Raw genomic sequence first — 12,111 nt, 5'->3', positions numbered from 1 at the left:
CGTTACTTTGCATCGAACCCTGGCTTGAATATAATTTTTAACCACTTTTGATGGTGAAGCAGGGAGCGAATAGCAAAAAATCTTTCAAAGGTAAATGAGCAATGTTAAAAAAACTTTTTTACTTGAACGGCGGCGTTTGCAGGTTTATCGGTCGTTTCTTTGCGCTTGTTTAAAATAAAGCGTCCGCTTAATATATAGGGCATCTAACCCTTGTTTTGACACCTCCAAAATGGCGGTGACATTCACGATGGTCTGGCCGGAGTAGGCAATGCGTCTGTAATATCTCAGAAGTAATTTTCTCGTTAAGAGCCATATAGTATAGATACTCCTCGAGTTCCAACCAAGTTTGGTTGTACTGGCATAGAAGGCTGTTTGCACGCATTATAACAGTAAGACGGTGGTCAGTTTTTGATGAGAGGTAGCCTGAGTTGTAACTTCGAGTAAAGGCTAATATCTGTTTCACTATAGCAAAGCACATTTCGATTTAAACTGAAACATAACTATTTTCCCCGTAGTGCTGTTACCGCGCATTGAACCCTAGCATGAACATATAACTTTTATGAACATTGGATGGTGCAGCAGGGAATAAATAGAAGAAAGCTGCCTAAGGTAAATGAACAATATTGAGAAAAAAAAAATTTCTTACAGCAAGTGCTGTTGAATATATCTGATAGATTCTATCAGATATTATTGACAGGGATTCCTATGTAGTGAGAGACACATAAAATTTGGATAATATGGTGGGTTCCGACATAGTTGGGATAGTAATAAAATCACCCGTGACAGAGCCATATATGAATGCCTAAAGCTCTGAATAATTAAGAAGCGTCCGATCTCTCTAGGACTATGAATCTGAAAATGTGTACATAGAATCTTCCATTAAACCCTTTGAGATCTCAACAGTATGCAAAAAAACTACTCATAACATGTATGATAATGTATCAACCTAACTTGGAACTCATTCTCATTGAATAGGTGCTAAAACGTTTGCGCGGGAGATACAAGGATATTACCCAAATAGAGAAACTTTTGTGTCGTGAAGTCTTTTTAGACTCATTGCAGATATATCCAAGGTAATTCTAAGTGGAACTAATCTTTCCTTATAGTGTGACTCTTGTTTAAAACGGAATATTGGAAGTTGTGATGTTTTCACTTACTAGGTGCTTATAAACCCACCGTGATTGACTAATTCTAATCGCCGATTGAGGGAGAAGTAACCGAGTGGTGATATTTGCATGGATACAGCCTCTTATACCAATAAGGTAGTTGGTCCTCTATGAATGTAAATGAATTACAACCTGATATAGAACACAAGTAATGGTACTGAAGCTAAAGCTCAGTGTATAGATACCCAATTGACAAGATGCTTAAGTAAGGACTCTTACGCAGTGCCACCATAGATTTTATAGACAAATTAGTAGGCGTTTCCAAAATATAGCTAATTTGGGTTTCTATGAATCCATTCAAAAATATTGTGTAAAGACACTTTGACTCAGTAGCGCTCACATAAGCACCATATGCTAATAACAAAGATCTTGTATAGTATTACAAAGTGGCAGTCTTAACTAAAATGACAAATAGACTTGCATAATAAACTTGCTTGGCTGTTGATCTGTTTGGTGCAATTGTGTATTTGTTGGACAGCCGTATGTGTGTCTATGTATTGAGAGAATAAATAGACTCTATAAGTGACTAAAAAATTGTTATGTTATGTTTTTTTCAGATTGTTGATTTTAATGTAACTACAACTGGGACTTTATGTTGATTTTTCCTGATGAAGGTGTTGGCCGAGAACTAATAGCCCACCGAAACGCGTCGATGCTCTAATACGAGGAAACCACACAAAATCTGTGATTATAATTCTTTGTGACATAATCATTGGGAAGTAATATTGACTAGGGTCACAATTAATGAATTGTTGGTTTGGTGATTTTCCTCTGTCAATAGGACTATTTTTGTCCTTTTTATGGTGTCCCTAACCTTATATTTTATGATATGTTTTGTTTTCTTTGATGGTGTCTTTTATTGTGTATTGATATGTTTATACTGTCACTGCTTCCTAAAATAGCTACATGACAATATATAATACTGTGTTTACAGTTTTTATGTATGAAATTGATAATAAATTATCTTGATGTAATAATTTTTTCTCTCAATTATTGTGACCACATCTGTGCTGTCCATTATCGCCATTGCAGTGTGAAAGGTACGTTGACTGTTATGTATTGATTGCTTTGTATCATTGACAAGGAGGCTCTGTTTTCTGACTACGGTCACATTTGGTACCCCTCTCCTTTGTCTTTGGGGTCCCTCTCTACTCTTTTGAGACATTTTGTACAGCCCTTGGTGCTGGAGAGTTCGCGTTGGTATATCCCCCTTTATTGTACGAGTCCGAGTGAGAGCTTCTAGCCCACATATGGACCAATTCAGAACATTTGGTTTCAGTGATGACCAACTTAATAAAATCATCAATACAAAAAATGGGAATAAAATCACTGTTATATCAGGGAAAGGTGAGAACTGGGGCAAGTTGCTAAATCTAAAGAAGAAACTGATACGCACTGAGGCCCATGCCGAATTCTTGATTGAATATGTAAAATCAGGCACAATCCCAATTGGGCTACAGGTTCGCAACGAACCGGGCTTGTTTATAGAAAACAGAAAGTTTTTGGAGACATGGGCTATGATTTCAAATAGATGCAGCCGTGATTGGATGCTTCTGATCATTGAGACTGCCCAAGAATTCATCATAATTGAGAAAGAGGCCATTGACAAATTGGAGCAAGAACTAAACAATTGTTCTGCATTAGAAGAAGCCAAAAAAAAGTTAGAGGATATTAATAGAGATGTGGAAGGATATAGAGACTATCTAATAAATAAAAAAACTAACAAACTGAGAAAGGATATGGATAGGTTTTCTCAGGAAAAGATCTACCCATATCTCAGGGAGAATTATTTCCAACAGAGAAATGATATGACATGGGAGAAACCACAAAATAGACAAATATACAGTAGAGGTGGCAGAAAACAGGTTACTTTCTCTAACACGTCAGGCTCTAGCAGTGAGGATGATAGCATACCAATAGATGAACCTGTAAACAGGGGCAACACTAGGGAATACGTGCCTTTTTTAGATTCGCGTCCGAGGAGAGGACTACGTTACAATGGGAATCCGGGGAGAGGCCAGACGAACAGGGGTCCTCCTCAACAACAGGAATACATGCGTACCAGGAGCCAACGATATTGGCGACAGACAGAGCACCAGTGATTAATTTATCCAATAAATCCCTTAATGAAATAGAAATTAGTGTTCTTAGTAAGGGTTTTAGCTTTGTCCCATCAGCACCAATAGATAAGTTCCAATTAGAAAAAGACTTGCGTGCCTTTTTTAGGAAAGTGAGACTTAGGAGATTCTTTGAAAATAGGGACACTCTTGAACGCATTAATCACTCGGGTTTTAAACCCAAATCTCAATTCACCCTGAGTCTGGCCATGATTGGCAAAAATGTTGAAATCTTTGAGAAAGCGGTTGAGAGTGACATCCATAAAATCCTGAACAAATCAAACAAATTCACAGGACAAAATAACATCAATAGAGCAGAAAGACGGGCCCTTAATTCCCTCAAAACAGACAGAAATCTCACCATCAAACCTGCCGACAAGGGAGGTGGGGTGGTGGTTTTCGATACCCTGGACTATGAGCGCAGGATGCTAGAAATGCTTAACATTAAGGAACACTATGTACGGACAAACGAGAGGCAGTTATTAACTATATCTAGAGAGTGCTTAGCCCTGCTCCTAGAAGCTAAAGAGAAATCTTGGATCTGTGAGGATGAGTTCAAATTCCTTAATAACTTGGAACCAAGAACTCCTGCCATTTATGGTCTGCCAAAGATCCATAAGAACTGTACAGATCCCCCGATGAGACCAATAGTGAGCAGTATTGGATCCCTTCTAGAACCGATCAGCAAATATGTTGACCATTTCTTGCGCCCTATTGTTTGTGGGCTGCGCTCTTATGTGAGGGACTCCGCTCACATGATTTCTCTTGTTGAAGGGAAGCCGTTCTGTGGGGAGACTCAGTGTCTAGTCACTCTAGACATTGAGTCTCTATATACCAACATCCCACAGCATGACACAGTAAATGTGATTCGAGAGGTTTTGACTGACCGAGACCTAGGTGGAGCCAATGCCGACTTCATTGTCAACTGTGTTAACCTGATTTTGAAAAATAACATCTTTCTGTTCAAAGACAAATATTTTAAACAGCTTAAAGGGACCAGCATGGGGGCCACCTGTGCTCCTAGTCTGGCCTGCCTGTATGTTGGTCAATTCGAAACCAGGCATATATACAACGAGATGGCCCCTTTTTTCGAAAATGTAGCGGGCTGGTACCGCTACATTGACGATATTTTCTTTATATGGGAAGGCTCCACAGAGGATCTGGAAACATTTCTCGAATGGTTAAATCTGGGAGATCCAAACCTGAGATTCACGTTCCACTTCAGTAGAACCAAGATTGACTTTTTGGACATTACAATCAAGGATGTCAATGGAGTTCTGGGAGTTGAACTGTTTACTAAACCTATGGCCAAGAACACTCTTCTTCACTTTTCAAGTTTTCATCCCAAATCTCAGAGGGATAGTATCCCTTTTAGCCAGTTTCTCCGCCTTCGGAGAAACTGCTCGGATTTACAAGATTTTTACAAACATGCCAATGACCTTAAGAGAAAATTTAGTGATAGAGGATACCCAAAAAAACTCTTGTCCCACTCTCTAAAACGCGCCAGGTTTTATGATCGAGATGCTCTGATTCACAAACCTGCAGCAAGTAAAGAATTACCCAGCAAAGTGGTCTTTGTAAGCAAATTTTGCAACATGAGCAACCAAATCAAAAATGTTGTCAATAGAAATTGGCACATCCTAAACTATGAGGAAGAGGTCAAACTAGATAAACCATTGTTTGCGTTCAAGAAAAACAACAACCTGCGAGACATTTTAGTACATACCTATGGTGAAGATAGATTCGACAATCAGCAAACCATAGTAAACGATCGTGCATGCGGCAACTACAGGTGTGGCACTTGTAACATTTGCCCACAGTGCCTGCAATCTAAAGAGATGAGGCATAATGGATACACAGTCAGAGCTAACACTCTTAACAACTGTAGGAGTAAGAATGTGGTCTACTTCCTCCAGTGCCCTTGTGGGCTTGGATATGTGGGAGAAACAGGCAGAGAATTGAGGATTAGGTTACAAGAGCACAGATCAGCGATAAAAACAAGAAAAATAACTGCGCCGTTGGTGCAACACTTTCTTGAGCATGGACACGGAGAAAACGATTTTATGTGGTTCATCCTAGAAAAAATTAAGATTGATAGGAGAGGTGGTAATATCACTAACAAGCGAAAGGTACGTGAACAATGGTATATCTCCCATTTAAACACTGCACATAAAGGATTAAACTGCAGAGAAGAATGGGAACATTTGTTGGCAACAAAATAAGATATATCTAATACTCTGTATGTAAAATCTCGCGGGTAGAAATTTGATCTTGCTGTTCAGGGGCATAGGAGTAAGAGAAATTGCTCATCTTTGAAGTGTGGTCTGTACTATATCATCTCTGAGCCAAGACCATAGACCTAATGGCACATGTTCAATTCACTTTTATGTCAAATGAATTGAATTTTTGGCCTAGGTTGGCTTTGAATAGATAAGAATTAATTCAATAGTAATTAGGTTATATTCTGTTGTGGCTCTTTTTTAGAGTTCCAGTTTCCGCAAAAATATGACCTAATATAATCCAGTGGGTACATCTTCTCCACTGATATGATCTTTAAGATATGAGGGATCAAGGATGAACCATTTTCAAAAATTCTCGCGTACCGTATGGTTTGCTTTTGAATGAAACGGTAGCAGGTATATGTCATGAAACAAATGACAACAATCTTCACAAGAAGAATACTCTCTTTAAAAATGATGGCGATTGAATACCTATTGGTCTTCGTTTCGTTTTGGTTGAGATACTATTCTCGTTATATATGGGTACTGTAACCTTCTCTTGATACCTCCAAGATGGCGGCGACGTTCGCGGGGGCTAGAGCAGAGTAGGTGGCATGTCCGTAATGCCCCGGAAGCAGTATTCTTACTTCCATTTGTTTCCGTTAAGTGTCATACCATATATATAGTCTTCGAGTTGTAATGAAGTTTAGCTGTATTGGCACAGAAGGCTGTTCATACGCACCGTAACAGGCGAACGGAGGTAAGCTTTGATGAAAGATAGCCTTAGCTGTAATTTTGAGTAAAGGCTAGAATCTGTTTTACTAAAGCAGAGATCACCTCGATTCTAACTGAAATATAATTGTTTTCTCCGTAGTGCCGTTACTTTGCATCGAACCCTGGCTTGAATATAATTTTTAACCACTTTTGATGGTGAAGCAGGGAGCGAATAGCAAAAAATCTTTCAAAGGTAAATGAGCAATGTTAAAAAAACTTTTTTACTTGAACGGCGGCGTTTGCAGGTTTATCGGTCGTTTCTTTGCGCTTGTTTAAAATAAAGCGTCCGCTTAATATATAGGGCATCTAACCCTTGTTTTGACACCTCCAAAATGGCGGTGACATTCACGATGGTCTGGCCGGAGTAGGCAATGCGTCTGTAATATCTCAGAAGTAATTTTCTCGTTAAGAGCCATATAGTATAGATACTCCTCGAGTTCCAACCAAGTTTGGTTGTACTGGCATAGAAGGCTGTTTGCACGCATTATAACAGTAAGACGGTGGTCAGTTTTTGATGAGAGGTAGCCTGAGTTGTAACTTCGAGTAAAGGCTAATATCTGTTTCACTATAGCAAAGCACATTTCGATTTAAACTGAAACATAACTATTTTCCCCGTAGTGCTGTTACCGCGCATTGAACCCTAGCATGAACATATAACTTTTATGAACATTGGATGGTGCAGCAGGGAATAAATAGAAGAAAGCTGCCTAAGGTAAATGAACAATATTGAGAAAAAAAAATTTTCTTACAGCAAGTGCTGTTGAATATATCTGATAGATTCTATCAGATATTATTGACAGGGATTCCTATGTAGTGAGAGACACATAAAATTTGGATAATATGGTGGGTTCCGACATAGTTGGGATAGTAATAAAATCACCCGTGACAGAGCCATATATGAATGCCTAAAGCTCTGAATAATTAAGAAGCGTCCGATCTCTCTAGGACTATGAATCTGAAAATGTGTACATAGAATCTTCCATTAAACCCTTTGAGATCTCAACAGTATGCAAAAAAACTACTCATAACATGTATGATAATGTATCAACCTAACTTGGAACTCATTCTCATTGAATAGGTGCTAAAACGTTTGCGTGGGAGATACAAGGATATTACCCAAATAGAGAAACTTTTGTGTCGTGAAGTCTTTTTAGACTCATTGCAGATATATCCAAGGTAATTCTAAGTGGAACTAATCTTTCCTTATAGTGTGACTCTTGTTTAAAACGGAATATTGGAAGTTGTGATGTTTTCACTTACTAGGTGCTTATAAACCCACCGTGATTGACTAATTCTAATCGCCGATTGAGGGAGAAGTAACCGAGTGGTGATATTTGCATGGATACAGCCTCTTATACCAATAAGGTAGTTGGTCCTCTATGAATGTAAATGAATTACAACCTGATATAGAACACAAGTAATGGTACTGAAGCTAAAGCTCAGTGTATAGATACCCAATTGACAAGATGCTTAAGTAAGGACTCTTACGCAGTGCCACCATAGATTTTATAGACAAATTAGTAGGCGTTTCCAAAATATAGCTAATTTGGGTTTCTATGAATCCATTCAAAAATATTGTGTAAAGACACTTTGACTCAGTAGCGCTCACATAAGCACCATATGCTAATAACAAAGATCTTGTATAGTATTACAAAGTGGCAGTCTTAACTAAAATGACAAATAGACTTGCATAATAAACTTGCTTGGCTGTTGATCTGTTTGGTGCAATTGTGTATTTGTTGGACAGCCGTATGTGTGTCTATGTATTGAGAGAATAAATAGACTCTATAAGTGACTAAAAAATTGTTATGTTATGTTTTTTTCAGATTGTTGATTTTAATGTAACTACAACTGGGACTTTATGTTGATTTTTCCTGATGAAGGTGTTGGCCGAGAACTAATAGCCCACCGAAACGCGTCGATGCTCTAATACGAGGAAACCACACAAAATCTGTGATTATAATTCTTTGTGACATAATCATTGGGAAGTAATATTGACTAGGGTCACAATTAATGAATTGTTGGTTTGGTGATTTTCCTCTGTCAATAGGACTATTTTTGTCCTTTTTATGGTGTCCCTAACCTTATATTTTATGATATGTTTTGTTTTCTTTGATGGTGTCTTTTATTGTGTATTGATATGTTTATACTGTCACTGCTTCCTAAAATAGCTACATGACAATATATAATACTGTGTTTACAGTTTTTATGTATGAAATTGATAATAAATTATCTTGATCTAATAATTTTTTCTCTCAATTATTGTGACCACATCTGTGCTGTCCATTATCGCCATTGCAGTGTGAAAGGTACGTTGACTGTTATGTATTGAATGCTTTGTATCATTGACAAGGAGGCTCTGTTTTCTGACTACGGTCACATTTGGTACCCCTCTCCTTTGTCTTTGGGGTCCCTCTCTACTCTTTTGAGAAAGTAAGACTTTCACAGTACGTAATGGTTTCGGAAACCACTCGGCAGTGGAGTTGTTCTTTATAAATTATCGCCACGCCTCCTCCTCTCCCTTTAAGTCGGTCTTGGCGGGAGATTTGGAAGCCTGGTGGGAGGGCTTCTATGACCGCTGGATCGGCCTCAGGGGATAACCAGGTTCTGTTAGGAACAGAATGTCTGGTGTGTGTTCCTCTATTAGAAGCGCGATTTCAGCCGTATGTTTGGGGAGAGAGCGGCAGTTCAATAAGAACATACGGAAGTCGTGTAGCGGTTCCATGATTAATTTGGGTTTGAAGGAGTAGTGGCATTTAGGGCAGGTAGGCGGCAGGGTGTCAGCTTGATAGCTGTGTCGACTACAGTTGCTGTTGGGTGCCCTGAGACTGTGGAGGGTTTCAGCACTGTAGTGTATAGGTTCTGAGGACTGGGAGGCAGAGGGACTGGCCCTAGGCCCTGACTCGGCGTGGACGAGCGCAGATGAGCTTGCCTTATGCGCGCCTTTGGCGCGCATTCGTCGCGCCCGCTGCGCTCGTCTGCTGCGCTTCCGGTGCATACACATTATTATAGGGCAGGAACAGGTTGCTTCAGTTAAACATAAACCTCCCTGCCCCGATAGCCTTGTAGGTAGGCTGGCTGTGGAAGTTGACATCTACCAGGTGTGCTACTGTTTCAAAAGTTGGGGACACAAGGTGTTAAAACACAAAAAGGCTACAAGGTATTAAGAACATTTGTATGTCCATTGCTAAGAAAAGGCAGGTACCAGTGCTTATTGTTTCCCCCCGTCCCCTCCCTCTGATCTGCCCTATGGTACTCATTAGCAGAAGTTTGGTAGGCACGACTTGCTCATCAGCATGGCGTCACAGCAGCTATATAGATTGCAGTCAGTAGGTGAGGGGCTGGAAGACAATATGGTCGGGTAATAAAGTGGCTCACGGGGGTCAGGCGCGACGCTACAGGCGTTACATTGGCCATACAAGGGCAGAAGGGTATTGTTTTTAGAAAAGGGTTGCCTAAGTTTGCCATTCCCCAAATGTGTGTGCCGCGAATCCAATGAGGGGGGAGAAAGAAGGGTTCGGTGCACTCATGCAGTCAGTTACTAGAACACGGCGCACATTCAAATTGGGAAGGAGCAGGTAAATTTCCACTGCTGGTGCGGTACACGGGTATCAGTTGAACCCCCAATTTTGGTAATAAGGAAGTAACAAGTAAACAATGGCATAGTCAACCCTATATGTAAGGCACTAAGTGCACAATGGATTAAATCAGACATAACCAGGGTTACGAAGAGCAGTAATTTTGCATTCCCGTTTGGGTAAGAAAGCTGGCTGGCGTGGTACTCCTATACAGGAGGAAGCCAGCTGGCAGAGAGAAGGGTATGGTGTTGGCCACAAACAATAAATTGTTAACAAATGCACGGGTGGCCTGGGAGGCGATCTCCAATATGTTTTCCAGCGTATTCTGTAATCAGTGATTGGGCGGTGAAGGGTAATGCACAACCCAGCAACACCTAACAAGTAATCCCGTATTGGCACAGGGCACCATAGGGATTGCTCCCTGAACTGCAGTTCAAGTAGAGAGCAGTTGTTTCACTTACGGGAAGGCCATCGAACATGCCGACGGATGGGTAAATAAAGCTGTGGTTAAAACAGAACAGTAGTTCCCAATTTATGTGGAAGCCATCAAACTTGCCTACGATGGGGTAAATAGGCCATGCACAAGCCCACCAAGCAGGAGGGCTTGATTCAACTTTATTTAATATCATATAGAATAAGTTGTGGTTAAAACAGAGGACAGTAGTCCCCATTTTAAGTGGAGGCATCAAACCTGTCTCCTATGGGGTAAATAAGCCATGCATAAGCAGGAGGGCTTGTTTCAACTTTATTCAATATCATATAGAATAGGTTGTGGTTAAAACAGAGGGCAGTAGTTCCCATTTTAAGTGGAGGCCATTAAACATGCCTACTATGGGGTAAATAAGCCATGCATAAGCAGGAGGGCTTGAGTCAGCTTTATTCAAAAGCAAATAAGCGGGCTTGGTAAATAAGGCGTGGTCTCTTGAGTGCATATGCCACATGGTTTACTCGATAGCGACAGGAAACACCTGCAGACTGTTAAGAGGTTGATGGGAATTGTACAACTAGAAGGACTAGTACCCACACGTTGCAGTAGGTTATGGAGCCTGCGATGTTGGGGGGGGCTCTGGATATGACAGTGGCCACATCCAGGGCTTTGGCGGAGTTACAGGGTGATCCGGAGGCTGATTGGTACACGGGGTACCCTTTCAGGAGCACACTAAGGGTGCATGATGCCAAACTCCCAGGAGTCTTTACGGCAGGACCCCGGTTAAAAGCGACAGTGCCCCGCTAGTCCTTGAGGCGGTTGTAAGCCTGAGCAACCGGGGGCTTGCCTGGTTACACTCTGCCCCTAAAAAGGCATGAGTAAAAGGTATCGACAGGTGGTCCATGATAGGTAATGGGGGTATCACCCACATATCTGGTAGGACCGATTGGATTGGCCACGGTGCAGCTTGGCTCATCAGGTGGGCAGGGCAGCTAAGGTGAGTCACCGCTGCATGCCCTTCGATCGCCCGTAGGTTAACCCACCAAGTTGGCATACTCCTTGTATGTAATGAACCTGCAGCAAACTTTCATCAACAAAAATCTTGTGTGGACTGTTTATTTTGCGTAGCGTGACTAAATACTGCTGAGCGTGGGGATTGCCGATATCAGCACTATGCTGCTGCCTGTGGCGCACGCAGTGGGCACCTTAAGAGGGCAACCCCTAGTGCTGCTTCAGGCACCACCCACGTCATTTCTGGTGCTCAGTGGGCTAGGGACAGGTATTTATACATGCCCCACCCACTGGCCACCCTCTTTGTCCTCCGCTGGACACACTGTCACCCTCCCAACTGCTTAGCCTGCATAACGGTGTGAGGGCTGGGCTAGTGTATGGAACGTTTTCATTTATTCATTTGTGTTGCAGGCGGAGTTACAGGGTGATCTGGAGGCTGATTGGTACGTGGGGTACCCTTTCCGGAGCACACTAAGGGTGCATGATGCCAAAATCCCAGGAGTCTTTACGGCAGGTCCCTGGTTGAAAGCAATGGCGCCTCGCTAGTCCTTCGGACAGTAGTAAGCCTGAGCAACAAGGGGCCTGCCTGGTTACGCCCCCCCCCCTAAAAAGGTGTGAGTATAAGGTATGGACTGGTGGTGCATGATATGTAATGGGGGTAACACCCACATAATTGGTAGCACCGATTGGATTGGCCACGGTGCAGCTTGGCTCATCAGGTGGGCAGGGCAGCTTAGGTGAGTCACCGCTGCCTGCCCTTGGATCGCACGTATGTTAACCCACCAAGATGGCATACTCCTTTTATGTAATAAACCTGCA

General features: G+C 41.5%; 2 long non-coding RNA genes across 2 annotated transcripts; both read left to right on the top strand.

The window, feature by feature from the left end:
• The first annotated feature begins 993 nt into the window (after positions 1-993).
• On the top strand, positions 994-2,013 carry LOC146810039 (uncharacterized). Its single transcript, XR_014965625.1, has 3 exons — positions 994-1,073; positions 1,161-1,262; positions 1,724-2,013. It is a non-coding gene; the product is annotated as an uncharacterized LOC146810039 (long non-coding RNA).
• A 5,359-nt stretch (positions 2,014-7,372) lies between these two features.
• LOC146810038 (uncharacterized) lies at positions 7,373-8,392 on the top strand. The gene is made up of 3 exons (XR_014965624.1): positions 7,373-7,452; positions 7,540-7,641; positions 8,103-8,392. It is a non-coding gene; the product is annotated as an uncharacterized LOC146810038 (long non-coding RNA).
• The last annotated feature ends 3,719 nt before the right edge of the window (positions 8,393-12,111 follow it).

Source organism: Triturus cristatus, chromosome 7, assembly GCF_964204655.1.
Source record: "Triturus cristatus chromosome 7, aTriCri1.1, whole genome shotgun sequence".
NCBI lineage: Eukaryota > Metazoa > Chordata > Amphibia > Caudata > Salamandridae > Triturus > Triturus cristatus.
The sequence above is the reverse complement of the archived record's forward strand: the minus strand, read 5'-3'. Positions and strand labels throughout refer to the sequence as shown.